Below are 27,037 nucleotides of genomic sequence, written 5' to 3' on the forward strand. Positions count from 1 at the left end.
CTAAGGTCACATGTAATGGCTGCAAGCTAATTGATTGAGAAAGGCTTGTCTGGAGGGGCCTCTTTGCGTCCTCCTTTACATTCCTAAGTTCTGTGAAAGAGGCACTAGCAGCTCAGACTGGCAAGGAAGGAAAAAAAGAGAGGAAGTTTCTCTGCGTTCTGATTACATTCTGAGTTCCCTGTAGTGAGCTTAACTTCTCTCCACCCACTTCTTACCAAGAACTCTCTCCCTTGAAGGTGAACGACTTAAAGCCTGAACTCAGAGAGTTACCCGAAAAGTGACTTGAGTATTTACTGAACTGAGAGAACAAATTACCTACTTCAGGCGGTGGGAAGCGTATGGAAATTATATTAGAACTTCAGCAAAGTGCACAGCCGCATAATACAGAAGCCGAGGCTCAGATTGACAGGCAAATAAGCCAGCTCGTGGAAGGGGCCTCTGGGTGGCAGCTCTGGGCTATTGGGTGTTGGACAACTCTAGGCAAAACTGAAATGGAACGGGGGCAGAAAATAGCACACTAACGCTGCGCAACCGTTGCTTTCTCATGGTGAGTGCAGATTTCAGATATTATTTGAAATACACTTTCTATATTGTAAAACAAGAAATCGCTTGTCCTTTGAGGGAAAAATATAGCAGGAGCATTTCTTACAAGTTCGTAGGCGATCTGGTTTTGTTTCTGCTTGATCTCACATTAAACTTGGCAGTGCTCACAGAGAAATACACTATTTGTATTGTCTTGCATGTCCTGTTTCTTAAAATTGTCCTTTTGTTTAAATCATGCTTCTCTTCAACCTGAATAAATATTGTTTTAGGCAAAGCATGGGTGGAATAGGTAATGAAGGAACCGTGGTGTGACAGAATATATGTAAACATTTCATTTAGTCCAACTTTGTGTCACTTCTACCCGGCTTCACGTTTTGCCGCCTTATCTCAGGAATATATAGCACAGTCCGTATGAAGAGAGCTTTGTGTGGGAATTCCAGCGAGTTAAAGGGTCAGGGCCTGTGTGTTATCTGACTGCCAGCGGGACTCACTGGGGTGTCCTCTGATTTTTAATCGAAAATAGGGGGGGAAAGTGCATCTTTACATATTAAAAAGTAAGTGTGTTTTGATTCCAACAGTTGCCTTCTTAGAGTTTATGCATGTTATTCCTGGCAAAAGATTGTGTAAGTCTCTTTTGAGAAGCAGCGTGCAAACTTCTTTTGTTTCTTTTTGCCTGGTTTGGTCACATTTCATGGCAGAAACTTTGCACAGTCTTTTTTTTTTTTTTTAATTATCGTGAAACAATGCTGAGGAGTTTTTATTTCAATGCAAATATACCAGAAGTTAGTAAGCTTGTTTTTTCTGGGGGAAAAAAAATACCTCACTGTAAATTGTGCTTAATTCATAGTTTAGCCACATTTTAAATCCTGTTTTAAATGTGCTTTTGTTAAAAAAATAAAATAAAAATCAGAGTCTACAGGGAGTACTCCTATAATGTTATAGAAGAGACTCTTCTGCAAAAACTGTAAAGTCAGTATTATAATTTTTATAAGTGCCAAAATATTATTTCTATTGTTGACTTTGTTTAAAAAGCAGTTTTATTAGCAAGGTGACTGAATTAGATGTTACCAAATGAATGAGGGGGGAAATATGTCTTCTGCATTGTTGATTTGATAGAATACAGAGTTCTATATTGTAGTTGTGTTTCATGTCCATTTAAACTTTTTAAAGAGTACCTCTTCAATACAAATTTTGAAAAATTATTTTAAAAATAAAATTTCCTAAAGTAAACTCCTTATATTTTGAGATTTATGTTTCTGTTTGCTAAATTAAAAAAAAGAAAAAAAAATATTGGAGTAATTGTGAAGCTATAAAACTTTACACTAAAGGGAGGAAAGCTTTTAAGAAAGAACAAATATGTTTTTACTTAGAGAGCAATTTTGAGGCATTACTTTGCTCTTCATTTCTAAAGATTTCTGGAAAATTTATCAACTGTTGCAGAACTAAGTCATAATCTTGACTTTTATACAAAAACTATAAGGATAATTTTTGAGCCATTCTTATGATTTGATACAAGCTTCTTTCAACAATTGCAAAACGTGACTGACAAATCCCTTTCTAAGAGAACAAGTTCATTATGTTCGTCACCTGTTACATTCATTCTCTTTTTTCCTAATACACAGTTTCTTACTGTTTATTAGTGTTGCAAGGAAGTGAAAACCTTTTTTTTTTAAGAGAAAATGTTGAAGTGTTTATTTGCCTGAGCATTTTGAGGTTTTTAAAATTACGTTATCATCAGAATCTCCCAAAGTGCAATTATTAAATAATGCCATTTGTTATGATCTTTATATAAATGGTCAAAACAGGAGACGTAAATTGTTTGAGTTTTTCTTTTAATACGTCTCAGTAAGTAAAGTTAAGATATGACTGAAGCCCTAGAAAATTTCTCCCTTTGCTATGAAGATTGTAAAAAAAAAAAAAAAAAAAAAGTAGTTTACAGCCTACCTATTACCTTTCAACAATTCTGAGACCAGAAATTAAAGAGAACTTTATTATTCTCCTGGGTTAGAATCTCAAACAGCAACTCAGGAAGTTAGCCTGCTTTGGGGAGGGGCTACAAAGAATGGGGTTCCCTCTAATGGAAGTACATGAATCGTGTTAAACAAAGGATAGGAAGATGTACTGCTAAGTTTTAACATTTAATCTTAAACTACTCTCTTTAGTCTTTTCCATTTGTATTTACCTATTGATTAGTTACTGAGGTGAAGGCATATTTTAAAACCTTTTACAGTCTTCGATAGCATTATTTTTAAACCATGGTTTTAAGAAGGTATATATTTTCTTATATAAGGCCACTTTTCCATAGATGTTTAAATTTTGTGTTAGATTAACAGGAAACAATGGAAATATGTTCACAAATTAATATCCAGTTCTCTCTCTTATTCCAGTATAAAACATATTTGTAATTAACTGTCTTTTCCTTATATTACTGTATCACATTAGATTAAATGTGATTAGATTACTATATCACACACACATACACGCACCAAGTGTATGTGTATGTGTGTGGGTGTGTTTGTATTTGTAAGCTCGCTGGACAGAGTGACCGAGTGGCCTGGACATATGCTAGGGTTATGACACTCTTTGACTTACTTCCTTAAATCTCATGGTCATTAAATATCAGGGTTTGTTCTATATGCTGGTAGCAGTAGACATCTGTTGCAGTGTATTTATGCCTTCTCTATGGAGGATGAATGCCATATTGGCTGTGTTCTTGTTTCAATTACATTCATCAATTTGTTTTTTCAGATGAATTATTCTATCAAAATATAGGAGTGAATCTACAGAATTAGATTCTATCATCTCTGACAAATTATGAGTCCTCAAAGACTTTCGTAGAGAGTGACCATATGGTTTTTATTATCCTCCTTATGAGGTAGAAAGCATAGTCATTGTTCATTTTTCTAGAAGCTTTGATCTTAGGAGTAACATCTTTCTTAAATTGTGGAAATTTTAAGAATTTTCATTTCAAATATGGCTTCTTTTACCATTACCTCTAATCTCTTTTTCTAGAACATCTTAGTATATGTATGTTGAAGCTTCACAATATATCATACATATTTCTTAAATTCTCTTTCATAATATAATCTTTCTGTGCTGTGATTTTTTGTGTGCGCATTACTCATTTTTTGTGTGTGTGGATTACTTCCAATTTACTAATTCTTGTTTTGACTGTATCCATTCCAGAATTCTTTTTGACTATATTTTCTTCCCTGGGAATTTTAATTAATTCTTATACCACTTTTATTGTTTCCTCTCTACTTTCTTATAAAATGTATTGAAGATATTTCTTACTTCATCTCTTCAAGGCTTCTTACATGCTTATTTTGAACTTCTGAAATTGATCTATTATTTTCATATCTCTGGAATGACTTCATTGACTGATTTTGTAAAAAAAATTTCCTGACAGTCTTTTTATATGATTTTACATGTCTTGGAATTTTCGTTTTTAGTCTCAACTTGAGTGAGAGGGATTTTTAAAAATTCTTTAAATTTCTCTTTCTTTGTTAGCCTCACCCCACTCTTATGGTCATAGAGTTGGCCCTGCACCCTCTCCATTCCCAGCTCAGAATCTCTGATAACGGGGGTACCATATCTAGTCACCAAGTCAAAAAGCAGTTGTCCCAGGAGCTGACTGCCACACTGTACCTGCTGCCTGTGGCCTGCCTACTGAGCAGACTATGTAAACCATGGCTCCAGGAAGAGAGATGGTTATTCATCCTCCTGTTACTTACACTCAGATTTTAATCAGTAAACATAGCACTGTGTTTCACCCTTGTGGTGCAAGTATGGCATCCTAGTTACCTTACAGATAGAGAAATGCTTGTCTCGTATTCCAAAAACCAACTGTTGCACTGCCGCTCATTTTCTATTTCTGCTCTACCTCTGGCCCATAGAAGGATTTGGCTTGTTTTTGATTATCACTTTTACATGATCTCATTTAATATTTTAGCTATTGCAGTTATATGTGGGAAGCAAAGACAAGAGATTCAAGCCATATTCTTGACATCTTTGTAAGTTTCCCAACCCATTTCTCAATGAGTTTTGGAATCAGAAAATGTGGGTTCAAGTTCTAACTCATTTATTACCTTAGGAAAAGTCTTTAATTTCTTAAAAGTCTCCATTTCTTCCCAGCAAAGATACTGATAGCTACGCTTGTCTCATAATGCTGTTTTAACCACTGATTTAGATAATGTATGGAAAGCAGCTAGCCCTGAGGTTAGCTATAATATCCAAATTCTAGGAAGTATAAAAAACAACCAAAATAAAACCAGACTCTATCAACCAATCATGGAGTGAATAAATGGCAAATGGTAATTCTTGTTTCTTGTATTCTGAGAAAATGCAACATTATTTTTGATAGCTAAAATTTTAAAGATGCATATCAAGTGCACGTCTAACAGGTAAATGTTCTGTCACAATATCCATGTACCCTGGTGCTTGCATGCTTAGTTGCCTAGTTGTGTCCCACGCTTTGCAGCCCTTTGGACTGTAGCCTGCCAGACTCCCCTGACCATGGGATTTTTCAGGCAAGAATACTGGAATGGGTTATCATTTTGTCTTTCAGGGGATCTTTCTGACCCAGAGATCGAGCCCACATTTCCTGCGTCTCCTTCATTGCAGGTGGATTCTTTATGCACTGAGCCATCAGGAAGCCCCACATACCTTAGCAAGTGAATATATTTCAGAGAATTTCAGTAAAGTACAAAGTATTTTGCAAAATGACCTTTTGGTGTAGTTATTCTAAATCCAAAGTAAAGTTATCTTTAAGCACAGTAGAAGAATGTGAGATAAGTGCTATGGGAAAATGTTTGTGGAATGTTCTTTGGATTTTTTGGCTTTTTCTTTTGACTTTATTAACAGTTACATATAATACATGTTAAATAAATGTATAGAGTTTACAAATGATTATATACATATATAGGTTACAGTTATAGGTATATTACAGAATGGGTTTCGATAATAGTGAGAGAAGAGGGGAGGAGAGTCTATTGAAAGGGCTTCAGGAGACTTGTTTTGTAGTTTTCTAGCTAATTTGTAACATTAGTATCTTTTCAAAATATCTGTTCTGATGGATTAGGATTCAAACTGACAATATTGGTAAAGGGTATGTTTAGTTGGGGGCGGGGCGGGGCAGGAATGAGTTTCTGAGAGTCAAAAGGTTTTAAAGATGAAGAATATGTGAGCAGTACATGAAAAGCTTCTTCACTGTACGTTGAAGGGGCACTGAAGTCACTTCCAAATGTTTGCTATTTCAACAACACTGCAGAAAACATTATTTGTATATGTCCCCTTTGAGCATGTGGAGTTTTGTTTTTTTTTTTAGGGTATATATCCAAAAGTTAAATCACTGGGTTGTGAGATATATGTGGTCTCAGTTTTGCAAGTCTCCAAATTACTCTCATAAATAGTAAAATTATTCTCTGACAGTGCTGTACAAATTTCTGCTTCCTTCAGCAGTGATTAGTGTACCCTTTGGTCCACATTCTTTCCAGCCTTTAATATTGCCCAGTGTTTTAATTTTGGATATCTGTTGAGTAAAATAGTATGCTAAATTTCTTCAACTTGATTTGCTTTTATTCCTATGAACTCAGGGGCTTTGCAGGTGGGACTAGTGGTAAAGAACACCCCTACCCATGCAGGAGACACAAGAGATGTGAGTTCGATCCCTGGGTTGGGAAGATGCTCTGGAGGAGAGCAGGACATCTTACTCCAGTATTCTTGCCTGGAGAATCCCATGGACAGAGGCTATAATCCATAGTGTCGCAAAGAGTCAGACACGGCTGAAGCAACTTAGCTTGCACAATGAATTCAGAAAGATTTCCAATGAATTCCTAAAGATAGGAGAGCAATGGATGGACACTTTAGTTAGAAAGAGACTACAATAGGCTGCTCATTTTTTAATGTGAATGCATCTTTATTTATTGACAATTCAAATGCTCTCTCTGGCTAATGGCTTATTATACCTTTCCAATTTGTTTTTGTTAGGTTGTTTGTCTTTTTCTCATAGATTTATTGGCATTATTTATATATTCCATCTGCCTTGTTCCTCCCCACCATAGATCCCTTCACAGAGTGTCTTCTTGATTATAAAGCAAATAAAAACAGAGGTTTATCCCTTCTTGTTATATGCAATATTTTAAACCATACTTCGGTTGTGTAATATACTATGGAATCATTTCAAGAAATGTAAGAAATTGTGTTGCAAACTGTGAGGGATGAACACACGAACACAATACACAGTATACCCATTGAGAACTTGGTTTTGCATGTGACTTTAAGAGAGTTATGAAGCATTACAGGAATTTAGAGAGGAGATATTTATTTTCCCATTGAAAAATTTATATTCTTCAAAACAGTTGAGAATCATGCATTAGGAAATATGATTTATTCCTACTTTTAACCCAGCATTTTAAATATTACATTTTCTATACCTGTGAAAAGTTTGCAAATTGTAATTAAAGAAATATATATTAAGGGCCTACTATATATCAACTGTGAGAAGTATTAGTGAGGATGTAAAAGTGAACAAAGCAGATAATCCCTGAATTCATGGGAGGTGGAGCCTGAGAGGTAAATGACAATGAGGGAAGAGTGGGTACGGTGTAAAAAGGCCATTCACTGACAGAATACCTAGATGTCAGGCTGAAGTACGTTTGAGAAGTAAGGACAGCTAAATAGGCATGGGGACGGCTCCAGGCAAAGGACAGATGTGCACTATTATGAAAGTGAGAATATAATGAGCTTGAGAAACTGCAAGAAGTTTAAATTGGAAAGAGTAGAATTTTAGGGATGATGAGAGGTTGAGAAGAAATTGCAGAGATAAGTACTGGCTCACTTTTGAACAGCCTAGTTTGGATTTTATCCTAAGTGCACTAGAGACCTGTTTAAAGAGTTTAATATGGCTGCCAAATTGTCAGATATTGTCTTAGTTTGATGGAAACATATCCTGAGAGATGAATGGTAGTGACAACCATGACAATTGATGTATTTCTCAAGAAATTCTGTAATCTGGCTACTATAGTTAATTAGAGGGTTCAAAAGCAGGTTTCAAATTATATGTAAATGACCAATGTTTATATGATTCTCTCTCATATATATATATATATATATGATTACATATGTGTGTGTGAGCACACATCCATGCTCAGCACTCAGTTGTATCTGACTCTGCAACCTCATGGATGGTAACCCACCAGGCTCCAGCATCCATGGAATTTTCCAGACAACTATACTGTAATGAGTTGCCATTTCCTACTCTAGAGGAACTTCCTGACCCAGGGATCAAACCCAGGTCTCCACCATCTCCTCTATTGGCAGGCAGATCCTTTAACACTGAGCCACCTGGGAAGCCCATATACATGTGTATATGTATATGTGTATAAAATCCTCCTTAAATTACCAAACTTGTCATTGACTAAAAAAATTTAAGAATCACTAGGTTAAACTAAGAACAGTAGTTGATTATTCAGTTATAGAAATAGATGGAAATCCTGCTATTTGCAACAAGATGGATGAACCCTGAGAGTATTATAGTAAGTGAAATGTCAAAGAGAGAAAGACAAATGCTGTATGATTTCATTTATATATGAAATCTAAAAACCAAACTTATGGAAACATAACAGATTAGTGGTTGCCAGACGTAGGGGGAAGGGAGGGGGAAATAAATGAAGGTGATTAAAAGATACAAACTTCTAGTTATAAAATAGGTAAATCTTGGGGGGTGTAATGTATTGCGTGGGGACCATAGTTAACAATATTGCATATTTGGAACTTGTTAGGAGAGTAGAATTTACAGCTTCTCATTACGAGAAAAAAACTTGTTAAATACATGAGGTGATGAATGTTAAGTAAGCATTGTGGTGATCATTTCACAGTGTATTCGTACATATATTACATCATTATGTTGGAGCTTCCCTGTAGCTCAGATGGTAAAGAACTTGCCTGCAATGCAGGAGACCTGGGTTCGCACCCTGGGTCAGGAAGTTCCTCTGGAGAAGGGAATGGCAACCCACTCCAGTAGTCTTGCCTGGAGAATCCCATGGACAGAGGAGCCTGGTGAGCTGCATTCCGTGGGGTTGTAAAGAATCGGACACGACCGAGTCTAACACTACTACTACTACTATGTTGTATATGTTAAATTTATAAAATGTTATTTGTCAATTATATTTCAGTAAAACTGGAGTTAAAAAACAACAACAACAACAAAAAAACCCTGTAGTTGGCCAGAAAAGAACCCTTGAGAAAATCAGTATTTAAGGAACAGATAGAGAAGGAGGAGTTCAAAAGAAAATAAAGAATAACCAGAAAAATAGCAGAGAGAATGATAGAATCCTCGTGTGTTAAAAGCTTATTCATGTCAATGTATGACAAAAACCACTACAATATTGTAAAGTAATTAGCCTCCAACTAATAAAAATAAATGAAAAAAAAAAAGAAAAAGATTGCAAAGTTAAGTTCCTCAAATAAAACAAAACTGTATTCTCTCATGCTCTAAGCCAGTCCGTGTGTGCCAGGGGACCACTCTGCTCTTCCAGGTCACTCAGGAACCCAGGAGGAGAAAAGAACCAAAGTGCGGGGGCCACATCCTGTCCTTAAGTTGAAGACAGCCTAGAAATTATATGTGATATTCTGCTCTGTTCTACTCACCTAAATTTAGTCTCACAGCCATGGCTGGAAGCAGGAAAACTGGGAAATGTAGTTTCCACTTGGGTGGCCATGTGATTAGAAAGAGAGGAAGAATGAATTTTAGGGGAATAACCAGCAGTTGCTTCACCAGCATTTTAATTTAAAAAAACAATTAGTGATTAGAAAGAAATATGTGTGTGTATGTGTGTGTGTATACTTATTTAATATATTTACTGAGCAATTTTTCTATTTGGTCATTATACTATGTAATAAAAGTGAAAATGAAAGTTGCTCAGTCATGACCTACTCTGTGACCCCATGGACTGTAGCCTGCCAACCTCCTCTGCCCATGGAATTCTCCAGGCCAGAATACTGGAGTGGGTAGCTGTTCCTTCCTCCAGGGGATGTTCCCAATCCAGGGCTCGAATCCAGGTCTCCTGCATTGCAGGCAGATTCTTTACCAGCTGAGCCACCAGGGAAGCGCCCCCTATGATGTGACAAGGTTATAGCCATTTAAAAGAAATCCACTACCAAGTCATTTATATTCTAGAAAGAAAAGATAGATTGAACGAATTAACAAATAAATGTTGGTGGCATAATGTTAGAAAGTAATAAGTCCTAAGAAGAAAAAGATAGAAGTGCTATTTTAAGATACACCAACCAGGGAACATCTATTATGCTAAAAATTGAAAAGGGTCCTTTGAAAGACAAAATATTGAGATCTCTCTCTTTAGGGAAAAAATCATAGTTGAGTTGAAAGTCTTGAATATTGGTTGAAAGAGGATGAGGAAAGTTGCTAATTAGGAGATTCAGAGTTAAAGGAGAGTTATCTTTTTAAGGATTTGGTGGAGAAAATTGACCATGATTATAGCCTAAAGAGAAAATGCATGCAGAGATGAGGTTGTTGCAAGTCCTAGTGCTAGAACAGCAGGTATGATTGATGGGCACAAGTGCAAATAGTTCAAGTAGGATGACCTCATTTTTTCCCAAGAATCAGGAAAGCTACTGAGAATGAGAGCTGTGTGGATTGTGTCAGTTTCTTGAGAAGAATTATGTAAGTGTAGAGTTGTTGTGGAAAGCCTCCAGCGTATACGAAAAATCTGTCTAAGAGAGAAGTGTGTCATGGGATTGAATCTGTGCTTGGATTACTCAGGATGTGGGTGATAGGCTAGATATTAGTAGTAGTGTTAGCCACTCAGTCATGTCTAACTCTTTGCCACCCCACACACTGTAGCCTGCCATGCCTGTCTGTCCGTGGAATTCTCCAGGCACGAGTACTGCAGTGTGTTACCATTTCCTTCTCCAAGTAGGCTAGGAAAGAGAAGTCATAATGAGAGTGGTTTAAATCAGGGGGCCCCAACTCTGGGATCTAAAACCTGATGATCTGAGGTAGAGGTGATATAATAATAATAGGAGTTAAGTGTACAGTAAATGTAATATACTGGAATCATCCTGAAACCAGCCCCCTACCCCAGTCCATGGGAAAGTTGTCTTCCATGAAACGGGTCTCTGGTGCCAAAAATGTTGGGGACTACTAATTTGAGTGATGAAGCATAATGTCTATTCCAGTGACAAAAGGAATGGTTTCCTTCAGGAGAGAAGAACTAGGTAACCACATGCAGTTCGAGATCAATCCTGAGTTTGTAGAGTGACTGAGAAATGTGTTTCAGGTAATATTTTTTCAGGACAGGTTTCTTTTATATTAACCTGATGTTCAGAATTCCAAATCTTTAATTTAGTTGACTTCCTCATTTTTTATGCATTGGTTTATTATTAGGATTATAAATTCACTGTCCCAGTTATGAAATTATGAAGACAAGTCATAAAACTATTAAGAAACTAAAACCATAAGTGAATACCTGTTGAGTTGGCATTTGGTTCTTCTTTAACTAACATGCTGGACCCTAGTAGAAATGCTGTTTTTATTTCATGGAATAACTAAGGAAGTAGAAACCGCTAGGAGAAACATGTAGTTTATAAGCTACTTATTAATTTTTTAAATGTTTGGCATCTTATGTGTCATCGTCTATATTCCTTTAATCCATGGATTTAACCCACAGATTAAATCATACAGTGCACAGCCCTTCTTGGCAGGTGTGCTCTTCTTGGCAAGTTGATTCTGTTTTTTCCATGTTTTGTCCTTTTTGTCTGGCTATTTTCATATGCCTATGTGCACTCCATCTTTTTATCAGAAATGACACCAATATAGAGAAATCATAGCCAAGCCTATGAAGATTTTTACCTTTTGACAGTACTACCTTGACATTATGACATTTTCTTTCAAGCCTTTAAATTTCTTTTTATAAAACTATTGATAGTTTCAGTTAATTTTCTAGTTCACAGATTCATCCAAAATATATCTAATTGAGCTTTTTTGAGGTATTGTTGTTGTTTACCTGACTCCAAACAAGATCGTTCTTGCCCTCTGTTGTTCAGTCACGTCCGATTCTTTGTGACTCTGGGGACTGTGGCCCACCAGGCTCCTCTGTCCATGAAGAGCTCCAGGCAAGGATACTGGAGTGGGTTGCCATTTCCTCCTTCAGGGAATCTTCTCAACTCAGGGATCGAACCCACATCTCTTGTGTCTCCTGCATTGGCAGGCAGATTCTTTACCATTGAGCCACCTGGGAAGCCTAGTATTTACTTTTCCATGAAATATTTTTATTGGTTTGTCTTTCCTGTAAGTGTGCGGGTGTCTGTATGGTTTTATTTTGGCCTTTCAGTTGCATTAACCCATTTTTTGACTTCTCTTATTTTCTTTTTGGGAGATATAGCTGATTTCTGCATTTACATCTTACAATTTGTTACTTTGAAGTGAAATGCCTTTTTGCCTTCAAACCTTTCATTACTCTGATTGTACTGCCATTTCTTAGTACTTTAAATTTCTCCTACACTATTCCCCATTGCTAACACAGTCCACCCTTCAGCAGAATTCCATTCCAATTTCTGTGAAATAGCTCCCTCAATAAAGCAGAGGTAAACATGTCAACCTCAAAACTAAATATGGTATTCTTTGACATCAGTATTTTCCATGTTAAATTCAGATACCTCATGTACACTGATAATTGGTTTTCTTATTGTTCTCACCTTCTCAATCAATATTTTCTTGTCAGTCAGATGCAAATTAGTAGGATTAGGTTTCATATGTTCTTGAAGGGAGGATATCACAACGCAACGTAGGAAGATTTTTGCAATCAATATTCATTTGTACTGTTTATGCACTAGAAATTACATAGGGGAAAATGTCACAGGAATATGGCTCAAAACACCCAGGTTTAGAACACTTTAATCAACATTTAGAATTCTTTTCTCCTGTGGATAGAAAAAATGATCAATGCTTACTAAATGTTATTAACCTTTTAATCACTGTTATGCATTTAGCAAATCAATTTAATTATCTATTGGATGATTAGAAATGACTAGTTTGAAACAGACATTTAGAAAAGCACACTGGTGCCTGATACACATGCACGAACATGTGCATGTAGTTGATAGACACACATTATGGGATGCTGTATCATTTTATCTGTGTAAATTACTGAAATACTTTGAATTAGATTCAGATAAAATGAATTCTGATTTGAAAATTTCAGCAGACACCATTAAAAATGAGGAACCAGAAGGCATAGTCTTTGCAATTTTATTTTAAAAAGATTATTCATGAATCATGAACCATATAGCTTCAAAATAATGTTAACCTTTAGGAAAATTTGAGGAATTGACTTCCTCTATTGCTTTTAGATTCAAGGGATTTGATTTTTTAAATAGGAGAAATTTGCATTTATCATACATTTTGGAACATAACATATATAGACAGATAAACACAAGACTGAGGACTTCCCGGGTGGCTCAGAGGTAAAGAATCCACTTGCCAATGCAGGAAATTACTCAGTTTCAATTACTGGGTCAGGAAGATCCCCTAGAGGAGGAAATGGCAAGTCACTCCAGTGTTCTTGCCTGGGAAATGCCATGGACAGAAGAGCCTGGTGGGCTACACTCCATGGGGTCACAAAGACTCAGACAGGACTGAGCGACTGAACAACAATAAACACATTGATCAAAGATAGCTAAGACACAGTTGCCTCTCTCAAAAAGTCCTTGCCTTATTTTAGTTCACTTCATTTTGCAGAAAGTGTGACTATTGTTTATAATGCTATTATATCCCATTTCTTTTTAATTTTTTCAAATAATCACTATTGAACTAGATTAGCTGTTTTGGGGATTAGCCTAAATGCTTTAACTTTTTTACCGGGAAGAATGCTACACGTTGCGAATCAGCAGTTCAGGAACAGACCAGCTACTTTCCCAGTCTGTCTCCAGCCACCCTGGCGGGTGCTTTGAGAACCACAGAAAAATATCTGAGGATAAATCCCACTCACAAGTAGTACAGTGACATTAGCAGGGCTTAAGTAACAGTTTCTTTGACACTTTATAGAAAAGGCAGAATATAAAGACTCATTTGGAATCTGAAGTGTTATCAAATGAATGCTATGGAAATACATAACAAGGCAAAAACATTCTGAAAGACTTGATAATAATCATTGTGTAAGGGCAAAGCATCTGCTAGGCCTTGAGTGATGGAAAGGATTGAGACATATGGCTACAGATTTAAAAGTCTAGCCAAATGGATTCAGTCAGTACTAGCAGGAAGGTCTGTGGACCAATTCCATGTAGATGTAGCAATTCCTAGAAGAGTAAGTGTGTCCAAGTGGAGAAACTTTGCGATCCAAGCAACAGCACAGGGGTGGGTTCCACACTGGAGAAAAGACGTGATGGCCATTCTCCTCAAAGCAGGGTCATTCCAGCAAGTCTATCCAAAAGTAAGATCATTGCACCATGATTTGTTATTTTCCACTGTAATAATTAGGTGATCAATCAGCAGTCTTAGGCTCATAAGACCACATGTGCTGAAGTAATAGATAAAACCGCAGCATCTTAGAAGTTTAGAACTTAGAGCAGAGTCCAAGATGGTATTTTTGGGCACCTTTCTGCTCAGGATCCTTTCTCTTGCAGGTCCACCAATATCAACTCCCACAGCCTCAAATTATGAGTTCACACATAAGAGGATTATATGATTCTGGTGGGGAAGTGTATGTTGATCCTACCCATACTCTGAGTTCTTCAGAACTCAACCACATGATACTTTGCTCAAGTGAATCTGGGAAATATGGTCTGTGTCCCTGAAACAAAAACCTGAACTACTTATTCAAATAACATGTTTCTGTAATTACAAATCTTCAAGTCAGTCACTGTGGAGAACACCTTTATGAATAAGACATACTTTCTGCCCTCAAATTCTTAGGTAGAACTATACATAAATAAATGTTAGTGTGAGGCCAGATGTATTACGTTCTGTATTAGACGGATAAAGAGTCTCTTAAAAGGAAAAACTCCCTTTAAGAGGCAAGATTTGGGCAGAACTTGAAGCAGGTAGGGGGCTCACCACCAGGCAGAGGTGGAGAGTATGAAGAGTGACATAGTACCAGGTAATTATCAGTCTGCTAGGGATAGCGATAAAGATGTCTGGAAGATATCTGGGGATGACAATATAACAGACCTTCAATACTCTGTTAGGGCTTCTCGGGTGGCTCAGATGATAAAGAATCTGCCTGCAATGCAGGAGACCTGGGCTCAATCCCTGAGTCAGGAAGATCCCCTGGAAAAGGAAATGACCACCCACTCCAATATTCTTGACTGGAGAATTCCATGGACAGAGGAGCCTTCAGTCCATGGGGTCACAAAGAGTCAGACACAATGAGCAACGAACACTTCCACTTTCACTTTTAACACAGTATTTATAGTTTAAGAGTCATTGCAAAGTCTGCAGCATAAGCTTAAGAAAGAAAGCCGTGTTCAGAATGTGTTAGTATGGAAAGAAATTAGTGAAGAGAGTAACAGGGAGCTACTTGAAGTAAGGCAGTGGGAATGGAAATGAGAAAACAGTTAATGCAAAAACATTTGAAAAAGTGGATTTGAGATTGTTTGTGTTGCTGAGTAAATCCAGAGATTTTTGCATTCCACTGCCAGAATGTTCTTGATGGTTAATCCTTGGGAATTATTTGAAGAGTTCAAAGAGCACTTATAGTTGATCTCATTAGCTAAGGGACTGTTAACAGCTGCCAAAACAAGAACTTTTTCAGGGTTTGAGCAATGACATCTCTGGAGGCCTTGAACTTGAGAAGAGCAACAGAGATACCTAAGTTCTATTGTAGCCACAAATTACCATCTTTTGAAAAACAATTTCAAGCAATATTAATGTGTAATTAAAACAGAAGTGTGTTATTTGGATAAGTGATTCAAATTTTTCTTTCAGGGTCACAGACAGATCACATTTCCCAGGTTCAACTGAGCAAAATATGGCCGTGTGGCTGAGTTCTGTAAAGCAGAGTGTGAGTCAAATCGATGTACAGTGGTTCTACATCAGAACTATAAAGTCCTCATATTGAAAAACAATTTCATAACAAGAAATAATACAAGTTAGATCCCTTCCATCCTTTTAGCCCTAAGCAAATATATTTCTTTTATTTCTAAGTACCTTCCCTTGACCAAATTCTCACACCACATTCTATTCTAGACTTACTGTCAGAATCTCGACAGTTTCAAAATTATGCAGAAAGGTAATTAACTTTAGAGAGTTTGAAGTCTCCATGAGTTCTTTTAGTTCTGTGATACTTGGTGAAGGACAGGGTAGGAATTCAGTTCTTCTCAAGTGGCACATGAGTCTCCTCTGGATGTTCAAGAATATTCATGACTTAAAATACTCTCCAGGAACGAGTGTTTTGAGGGCCACTTCTCCCCCTTTCTTATGATGCAAGTATTTAAATGTTTGAGGAGTAATATAGCCTCTTGAACTCCCATTAGACCTGCTAACAATAATTTACCAGATGTAAAGATCAAAAAATGGTGGAGAATATTTGAAGCCTGGTTTCCAGGTGCTGTACTGTAAGAAAAATTTTCCATTAGCTACTGAAAATTGTACTCTTCCTCGAAGATAGCGTAATCCTTATTAAGGTCAAAACAGAAGATCTTCATCAATTTCTGCAGAGAAGAGGTAACAAAGTTTAGATGACAGCCATGGCGTTATAATTAATATGTTATTTTTAGATTGATAATTTACTTTAAAATTACTCCAACTTTCACAGAAATCATCTTACTCCCATTAAGCCAATTTTATGCTACGTTTAAAATAAGTTGTTACTGCCAGTTGGAAATACAGTACAGTAGCAACATTCAAATGAAAGTGCATTAGTTATAATAAAAGTTTGTATCTCATAATACATTTTTCAAATGGTTTTAGTTACAATAATGGTTAGCACTTATGAGTTCTTAAAATGCTTTGATCTAATGTGTAGTTTTCCATTTAGTAATGGATACATTTCTTAAATTAATTTATTTTTTATTTAAGAATAATTGCTTTACAGAATTTTGCTGTTTTCTGTCAAACCTCAACATGAATCAGCCATAGATATACATAAACCCCCTCCCTTTTGAAACTCCCTCCCATCTCCCTCCCACCCCTCTCGTTTGATTAGCCAATGGGAATTTACTGTATGGCTCAGGATACTAATGGATACATTTTCAAAATACTGGAAAGAGGACAGGATATCCTAAAAGTGTCCGAGATTACATTTGTTCCTACCTGCCCATTGATGGTATTCTTTTGGTAAAGTAAGTGGAAAAAGACTGATTAGTTTTCAGAAAATATGGGTTTAGCTTAGGTTATTCTCTGGTTGACCATAAAATTTGTCTGAGTTCTTACTTTTCATCTATGATAACCTCTCTATCCACTGCATAGAGTTATTTTCAGGACAAAATTATGTTTCAGCATACATAGAGAAAGGTATGAAGTACTCTTGGCTCTCTCCAGTATTTTTATACTATTGGCCTATCTCTGCTGACTTCATCCCCATGTCCTATGTTGTGTCTTTTGATCTTTCAAAGCTCTGTAAAGTAGTCTTTGTACCCAGACTACCAGTCTAAGTTTTTACCACCTGGGAGAATGATACAGTTGATGTATTTCTGTAAAGTATAATACTGGATCAGTGATAAGGACAAAGAAAGAAAGGAATTGTATTCTATAGTTGGTTGCTGCCATAGGATTGTTATTTTTTCCTATATTGCAATTCTTAGTATATTGTACCACTCTTCTTAAAACCATCCATTAATGTTTTGTAAATCTCTTGGTGTTTGATTTTGGCATTTCTTCAAAGTTGTCTTATGAGTCTGTGATTTGAGGATTAGGTTGAAAATGTATGATAATTAGGCATTCTTCTTGAAGTTTGTTTGCTTGAGTTAAAACTACAGTTAAGAATACTTCTCTTTGCTTTTTTCCTGATAAAATAAAGGCTGACTCCCACTTACTTTTAAATAATATGCAATTGAAGGGAAAAAAATGTTTTTCTTGTTGATTTATTTTGGGGGTGGTTGTTCCTAATGACAATTTCTCCTACTTTGTAGGGTCATATTATAGAAGGACCTTTTAGGATACTTAACTTATTACTTAAAGAAACAAAAATTAAAAAAAATAGAAACTGAGAAATGAAAACCTCTGGGGCTAAGTTTGTGTGTATAATAACTGGATAAGTCCTTTGGTGAAGTACACTGGGTAGTTATGGTATTTGATATATAAAATATACTGAATTTCATATTGGCATGATTTGAATAGGCCAAAATATTTATGATTAAACAGAGCATTTCCCAATTAAGAATTATGGGCATACTTTAAAGTAAGAGTAGTTAAACTTTGTCAAGTGTCCCAAGCATTGTCTACAAGCATTTGGTAGATAATCAGTCAAAATATTAGTTAGGATGAATGAGTACATGTGAGAGTATGTATTTGGTTTGTTTTCCTATTTTTTACAACTCCTTTAATAGGTAGGATTTATCTTCTGGTTCTTTTACAAGAGTAGGATTTTCATTCACCTGTAGTTTTTTTCCAAAGAGAAAACCCTTAAGTTTCCTAATGTGCATAGAAAATATTAAGCATTTTAGCTACTCTTGTAATTTTTCCCTTTCTTGTCAGAAGCAGTAATATTGCCATCATTCAATGGCTACAATAATGTTGACAATTCACAAACTTTTAAGAACAAGTGCATTATTCAGGGGAAATTTACAAATGACTGTTCATTCCCCCAGACTGCTAAAACAAAGCAAAATCAATTTTAGGTCTTACAGATCTAAGGTAACTGTCTGCAGCTTAATAAGTATCAGGAAGAAGATGAACTGAAAGGCAGGAAATACAATCTAGTGGTGAAATTTGTGCAGTTATGGAGGAAATTTCCAACGGAAATGGTGGAAGTACTGGCATACAAGGACTTTGGATAAGTGAAAATTCTACTAGACAAAGGGCTAAGTTACAACTAGTAAGAATTTAATATTGCTCTAAGAAGGAATGCCTCTCTTGTCACTTACATTTATCTAATGAGTAGATTTCCAAGCTGAAACTTTGACATTTTGCTGTCAGTTATAAGTAAGTTGGGCAAATCAAGGTATGGAAATTAGACATATACAGTAAAGTATTTCTCCCTGCTAGGATTTAGTTGCTTATGACAGTGTAGCAGAATACCTAGAGGTCCTTAGTTCCAGAAACACTGAGGATGTAGGAGATGTTCAGTAAATGCATGTGATTAGTTAAATAGAATTGTAAACATGTAGCTTGTGCAGTCTTAAATCATGTTAGGAGAAGAACATGTTTGGTTTAGTGAAACAGATTTAGTCACATTACAAAGTTCTAGAACTGCCAATTTTAAATGTTTCTTTTAAATTGGTAGAATTCAAAAAAACATGGCAGGCTAGAAATGATGGGATGATAACTGAGATTTTACTATAGCAAGATTTAGCTAAGCAGTTCTTGAGATTGGGTAATGGTATGTGAGTTTTCTCATCAGGTCTGTAACACATTTCCCCTAATACAGATTAAGAGTGCCTGGATAAATTATAATTATCCCTGTGGCTTTTGCATAACATAATTAAGTCTTGCTAATACAAATACTTTTATTAAGTGAAAAATGATGTTTTAAAAGTGATGGAAATGTCTACAAGGTCAGTTGAACTAAGGATAGAAATGTTGGCACTCATAACAGTGATGAAAATGAAAAAAAAAAAAAAAAAAAAGAAATCCTGTGTATTTTTGTTATACGGAGTTTTCAGAACACAGAGTCTTGTTTATGTGACAGACATATGAAGGATGGTTTCAATTAGGCTGACCCTGCACAAGGCTGAGCTTGTGCACCAGGTGTCCAGACCACAGAATGGAAAATGCAATCTTTGTCTGCTTTACTTAAATACAGTACTGAGATCAGCCTGTCTTTTAAGTGCCTGATTGCTACTTAATTACAGAGAATTTCTCTTTAAAAGAGCAACCCAACAACATCAGAGAAAACAATACAGCACTCATTTCAGAGCCTCCTGCACCTTCCCATCACATGGGAAGAGTGTGATATATCTAATAACTTTATACTGCTGGGTTTATTAAGTGGTAGTCGTTATCTGTTTTATAAAAGCTGTCTTTAAAATAGCTAATGGGAGTATTTCTGTTGACCAATAAGTGCCATCTAAAACTGTGAATGCACAGTAATCATGTTCATTCTTATGATAGTTTTATATATGGGTTTTAAGAGTCACGGTCCTGTGGTAAAAAGACTGTTAATTTAGAGTGAACAAAGGTGAATTCAAATTCCAGCTCTGAAATGGTGACTTGCTATTTGTAAGCAAGTTTGTTAACTTCTCTAAGCCTAGATTTATCATCATTAAAATGAGGCTAATAATTCCTACCCTGGTGGGCTGTTGAGAGAATTAAGTGAGTTGATTTACGTGAACCACCATCTTAAGAATGTTTTGATTAAATCTGATTTTGAGAAATAACTCACAAGAAATCTCTCAAAGGAGGGAATATGAAATAGACTAAATGATACTTTTCAGGAAAGTACTGCATTTGAAACTATCTATTATTTATAAGAGTATGAATTTATATTTAATTATAGAATAATAGTTTTCTTTTTATCTCCAAGTAAATTATTTAGCTTTCTCTTCTCTAACACTCTGAAAAGGTGAATATTTTTCAATATTTATATCATAATTCTAAAAGAATTTCTCAATGTTTACTTAAGTCATTTTCTGAAAATTTAGAAGAGGTTTTTCTCTTTCATTATGTTTCACATCTAATATTTCTGCATTTATTTTACTAATTGATGTTGAATAACCTGGCACATGGGCTCATTTCCTTGCCCTTACTTTTTGGAAATAAGGACTGGCCTAGATATGTCAGTGATAAATAGAGTTCAGATGTTTATATTACTAGATCTTTCCTTCTTTACTATTTACTACAAGGCAAAATATGAACCTGCCAATTGACAAACCATGAACACCCTTTTATCACTTCTTCACCATCTAGCTCCTCTAGCACACCCATGAAAAAATAGATCCTTAAGATGTGGCTGAAAAAAGTGTGAGAACTCAATGGTAGCATAAATTTGTTCATTGAAACTTTTTGAACCTCTACCATTTTATTTCTTGTCAGAAGTTACAGTAATATAGACATAACACTAATATTTATTTTTCTACTGTTCTGCACTTATTTGGATCATTCCATGAGAATGATAAGTAGGATAAGTTAGTAAAGTGATAAAAAGGGAAAGAAGACCCATATCTTACAGGTATTTTGTTTTATAGTATGACAATAGATATAAAAATAGATGGTTAAATACAAACAAAGGACAAACACATGGCAAACTATTATCAGAAAAGAACTATTTTTCTTTTCAGTAGGTTTTATACTTAGTCTATTAAGATTAAACATTCTTTTTGAAGTAAATTGTTTTACCTTTTAAAAATGCCTTATTGCTGAATAGTGAATTAAGATGAACTTAATGTCCCTAAAAAGTTTTTTTTTTAAACCTGTGCTGTACTTAAAGTGCAGTTTTACTTAATGAATTATCATCCTTAACAAAAAACCTATTGTTTTATTCACCAGTTGTCTTTACTTACTATATAAATTAAGTTGGTATGTGTTAAAGATCTGATATAATCAAAATTTAGATGAGGGAATCAAAGAATTATTGGAGGAAGTATTTTCATTATAGTTTTGAGACACGTTTTATGAGTGACTCTTTAACGCTTTACACTAGGTGTTTTCACTCTTTTCATTACTATTATTCCTATTTGGAGTTTGAGAAACTGAGGCTGAGAAACGGCAAGTCTGGTTTCTCAAAGTCAGTTTTCCAAGCCTAGTGATCTTTGTAACTACACCCCAAAGGGGCAAGTGTTCTAAGAAAAACTAAATCCAATCCTTTTTCAATCTGAAATTCTTACTGCCTTAAGAATTTTTCTGATGTTGAAGAACTTACAATTACTGATATTCTTTCACTAGACTTGTTCTTGAGGCATGTTGCTTACACACAAAGCCAAACTAATATTTAGAAGAATAAAATAAATAGCTTGTAATTACGTAAGTCCACTACATTTACATAGTATGGAAACATCACAATATATTAAAATGTTCTCATATTGTTAGATGTTTATATTATTTCTTCTACTTCATTATTTCTAACAATCCTGTCTTACAGGATTGTTTCTGCCTTCTTTTGCAGAAATAGAGTCGTTAATTAGGCTGAATTTTAAAATCATCCTTCAACAATTTTCTTGACAGTTTATACTTCTATCAACAATGTCTTGAAGTCTTACTAGTAAGAGAAAATGCAAGACATAGCTCAATATATATAATTAATCATACATGTGTGTTCCATGACTTTAGTTGTGTCTGACTCTGCAAGCCTATGGAATTTAGCCCACCAGGCTGCTCAGTTCATAGCGTTCTCCAGTCAAGAGTACTGGAGTGGGTTTGCCGTGCCCTCTTCTGGGGGATCTTCCTGACCCAGTAATTGAACCCATGTCTTCTCCATTGCAGGCAGATTCTTTATTGCAGAGCCACTGGGAAAGCCCATAATTAATCATATGCATGTTAAAAACCATGTATGCAATTGTGTAACATGACTTGAATGATGTGCACGAAACTCTTACCTCTGAGGAATGGAATAAAATTGAAGAAAAGGAGGAAGGGAAAATTTTATATTAAATATGTATGTATTGTCTGAACCTTTTATAATTAACATGAGTTCATATACTGTATGTATTTTAAAAATTGAAATAGAAACTCAAATATAATTAATATAGCAGTACACATTAAATCTCAGAGCTTAATATGTTGGCGTTCAGACTCAAAAATGTCTGGGTATATTTTTGGTCTGAGGTTCCTCATATGTACTAGCACATGAACTTATTTTTGTAGGTAGAAATGGTAAAATAATAAAGCTATCTCAGTTTCCAGAACAAATCATTTCCATCTGTACCACTGGATAAGTGTATTTCTGACTCAACCACATGATTAACATTACATATGTTTTTTAAAATCACTATTTGCTGAAGACCTGAAGCAATTCATATGCTTTGCTTATGGTTGGCTTTGGCAATAAGAAACAAAGCAGCTAATGCAATTTTAAGCTGTATCTAAAGATAGTACCAATTGAATTTAAGCTGAATATGCAGTTTATTTTAGTTGCTTTCCTTATCCCTTAACTCTGACGTTCAAAGTTTAACTTGGAGTTGTTTTCTCAAGTTTAGCTATAGCCAAAGTCCATGAAATGGCTTATGTCTGTCAATAGTTGACCTAATAGACTAGTCCTATGTTGACATTTTGTTCTTTTCGTGTTAGACTATTTATGGTAGGTGCATGATTGTCAGCGAACTATATATTAAAACTGTATAAGGAAATAAGTCATGGGGAACTTTAACCAATATTTAGGAATATTAGAGTTTTTTAGTAGGATTTTGGGAGAAATCATTTGTTCAGTGATTAATTCGTTATTCCTCTTAATTATTTCTGAATAACATCAATCATTTATTGAACATTGACCTTGTCAGTAGGGTTATCAAGATAAGACCAGTAGAGTGAGGTTAGAGGCGTGAAATCAATGAATTCCATAAAATATTAGAGTTGCTATATGGGGACTTAGTATAAACAGGAGTAAAATAACCAAAAAGAATCCCTTCTACCAGAACAATCAGGGGATACTCATTTAAGTGGAGAAGCTCCAGCAGAATCTGGATGGATAGAGAGATGATTCATGGGTAGAGATGGGACCATATTTTTGATATTATGAAATTTGAGAAGAGGAAAAAATATCACATGTCTGATATATGCTAGAGTAGGTAGATAGGGTTTGATGAGAGATATGCAGTGGTAAAAAAAAAAAAAATCCTCCTGCCAATGCAGGAGATGTAAGAAACTCAGGTTTGATCCTTGGGTTGGGAAGATCCCCTGGAGAACAGAATGACACCCTACTCCCGTGTTCTTGCCTGAAAAATTCCATGGGCAGAGGAGCCTGGTGGACTACAGTCCTTGGGGGGGCAAAGAGTTGGACACAACTGAACACATAGTATTTCATGAATGAAGGTTGGCTTCCCTGATGATTCAAGTGGTAAAGAATCTGCCTGCAATGCAGGAGTCTCAGAAGATGCAGGTTTAATCCCCAGGTCAGGAAGACCCCCTGGATGAGGAATAGTAACCCACTCCAGTATCCTTGCCTGGGAAATCCCATGGACAGAGGAACCTGGTGGGCTACAGTGCAAGGGGTTACAAAGAGTTGGACACGACTGAGCATGCACATGCATTGACATTGGCAAGAATGAAGATAAGGATGTAAAGGAGGGCTCAGATCTTGAAAGTGATTAGAAGCCATGCTAAAGTCCATAGGTTTTTCCTTTGGGTGGTAAAGGCCTTTTAAAAGGTTTTCAACCAGAGAGCAACTGTACTGTACAATTTGAAAAGAGACCTTTGGAGTCAATGCAGAGGGAAAATAGAGGAAACAAATAAGAAAAATTTAAATGTTTCTTTCAGGTCATATTGAGACATGAAATAAGGCCAGAGTTCATTGGGATGTAAAGAACTGATGCGCACAGGATATGTTAATGAGGTAGAGTTGACAAGAGAGGGTCAGTGATAACACTTGGAAGATGTAGAAATGCAGAAGTGAGGTTGATTCTCAAGCAAATCATGAGACATTGAATAGATGGTGATGCTACTCACTGATATGAATAGGAAGGGAGGTTTGGGAGTGAAGGTAAGGAGGTCATGGTTCAGCCATGCTTTGTTTGAAGTCTAAACAGGACTGCCAAGTGGAGAAGCCAAGTAACCAGTTGAATATGTGGGCCTAAAGGCTTGAAAACAGGAGAGGATTAAAGAAATAAATTTGTTTGTCATAAGCAATTAATATGTGGAATGTTAATATTACTCATGGTGAAGTATTGAGAAGAGAAAGAATAAAATTAGCAGTAGTGATATACAGAAACATCCCACTGAAGTGGAGAAGAATCTAGTAATGACTCTTGCCAAAATAATCACAAGATGTTACAGTTAAGAGTTTCTGGGGATGTTTGTGTGTTCAGTTTCAGTAATGCAGTAAAGTAGAAACATCCACTCAGTAGTATAGAAGAATTAAAAATAAATGGAAAAGTTCAAATGGACCAGTTCATTCTCTTTTTTTTTGAGGAACTTAGCTGTGAAATGGAGGAGAAGACATTAAATAAAAGGTTCACAGGATAGAGAGATGTATTGCCTGTCAACAAAAGAGATATATGAAAATTATTAATGCTTTGTGGGAAAGGAACTGGTAGAGCAAGGGGTTGAAAATCTATAGAAGATATGGAATTACTCAAAAATCACCTCAACATGATGCAGCAGAAATGAGAATCTAGTTCTCGTCCTCATTATCAAGGAAACTGTGGTTGATATAGCCGAAATTATGATATTTGACAGAACATCTTGTTTTCCATGACTTATATAACAAGTATTTTTAAACCTACATAGTCAAATGGCCAAAATAGTAGTCTTCCCTCCCATTCTCCTTCTGCTCCACTATGTACAAGTATGTCTGTCTCTCCCTAGACCTGTTTAAAAAAAACAAAGCACCAAAGTCTACCTCATTGCTCAAGCCAAAAACCTGAGTCATCCTTGCTTCTCAACATACTTAGTTCTCCAGTCATGTCCACTGCATCTGTTTCTTTCATTTAGACTAATGCATTGGAGTGGAAAGCATCAGTACATTATATTTGCACCATAAGTAATGTTCTAACTTTCTCTCTCTTTCTCTAGAACCATCCCACCCCAACTTTTGCATCTGTCCTCTGCTGAGCAGCCAGAATAATGCCATTGGAAGTTTAATCAAATCATGTTATTCTCTGGCTCAGCCTCTCCTTAACTCATAGTGGGCATGAGTAAATGATGCCTGCAAGAATCACTGCTAGAATTTTTCCTTCTCGTTTCTCTCTTAGTGTCCCCTTTTCCCTGGTGACTCAGACAGTAAAGAATCTGCCTGCAAGGCAGGAGACTCAGGTTTCATCCCTGGGTCAGGAAGATACTGTGGAAAAAGGAATGGCTACCCACTCCAGTATTCTTGCTTGGAGAATACTATTGACAGAGGAGCCTGGTGGTCTATAGACCATGGGGTCGCAGAGAGTCAGACCCAACTGAGTGACTAATAGTTTAACCTTCTTTCCTTTGACTCTAACCAGTAAAGATATTATTAAAAGGAATTGATCATCTCATTTCAAACATATAGTAATCAATAAACTTGGGGCAAATAGAGTTAGTGTCATTGTGGCTTGTTTCTGTCATAAACTCGCAGCCCCTACTTAGGGTCTTCTTAGAATGAATTGGAGTGAAGTATTATTTCTATCACCTGTGTTTTATTGTACTCTCCAATTCCTGGTCATAAGTAAGATAATGATTGATGACCTTTCTTATTTTTTTCTAATCAGATAATGGATAATATCAAGTTCAGTTCAATTTAGTCCCTTAGTAATATCTGACTCTTTGCAACCCCATGAACTGCAGCACACCAGGCTTCCCTATCACCAACTCCCAGAGCTTGCTCAAACTCATGTCCATCAATTTGGTGATGCCATCTAAACATCTCATCCTCTGTCCTCCCCTTCTCCTCTTGCCTTCAGTCTTTCCCAGCATCACGGTCTTTTCCAATGAGTCATTTCTTCCAATTAGGTGGCCAAAGTATTAGAGTTTCAGCTTCAGCATCAGTCCCTCCAATGAATATTCAGGACTGATTTCCTTTAGGATGGACTGGTTGGATCTCTTTGCAGTCCAAGATACTCTCAAGAGTCTTCTCCAACCCCACAGTTAAAAAGCATCAATTCTTCAGTACTCAGCTTTCTTTGTAGTCCAGATCTCACATCCATACATGACTACTGGAAAAAAACATAGGTTTGACTAGGTGTACCTTTGTTGGCAAACTAATGTCTCTGCTTTTTAATATGCTGTCTAGGTTGGTCATAGCTTTTTTTTCCAAGTAGCAAGCATCTTTTAGTTTCATAGCTGCAGTCACCATCTGCAGTGATTTTGGAGCCCCCTGAAATAAACTCTCTCACTGTTTCCATTGTTTCCCCATCTATTTGCCATAAAGTGATGGGACCATGGCCTTACTTTTCTGAATGTTGAGCTTTAAGCCAACTTTTTCACTCTCCTCTTTCACTTTCATCAGGAGGCTCTTTAGTTCTTCTTTGCTTTCTGCCATAAGGGTGGTGTCATCTGTGTACCTGAGGTTATTGGTATTTCTCCCAGCATTCTTGATTCTAGCTTGTGCTTCATCCAGCCTGGCATTTTGCATGATGTATTTTGCATATAAGTTGAATAAGCAGGGTGACAATGTACAGCCTTGACATACTCCTTTCCCAATTTGGAACCAGTCTGTTGTTCCATGTCCAGTTCTAACTGTTGTTTCTTGACCTGCATGCAGATTTCTCAGGAGGCAGGTCAGGTGGTCTGGTATTTCCATCTTTTTAAGAATTTTCCGCAGTT

General features: G+C 36.1%; 1 long non-coding RNA gene across 1 annotated transcript in view; it reads left to right on the top strand.

The window, feature by feature from the left end:
- Positions 1-277: 277 nt before the first annotated feature.
- Positions 278-27,037, top strand: part of LOC136152359 (uncharacterized) — a 157,149-nt gene continuing 130,389 nt past the window's right edge. Inside the window, exon 1 of the long non-coding RNA XR_010660200.1 lies at positions 278-547. This is a non-coding gene — a long non-coding RNA (uncharacterized lncRNA). The remainder of the gene's footprint in view (positions 548-27,037) is intronic.

Source organism: Muntiacus reevesi, chromosome 21 (assembly GCF_963930625.1).
Source record: "Muntiacus reevesi chromosome 21, mMunRee1.1, whole genome shotgun sequence".
Lineage (NCBI taxonomy): Eukaryota > Metazoa > Chordata > Mammalia > Artiodactyla > Cervidae > Muntiacus > Muntiacus reevesi.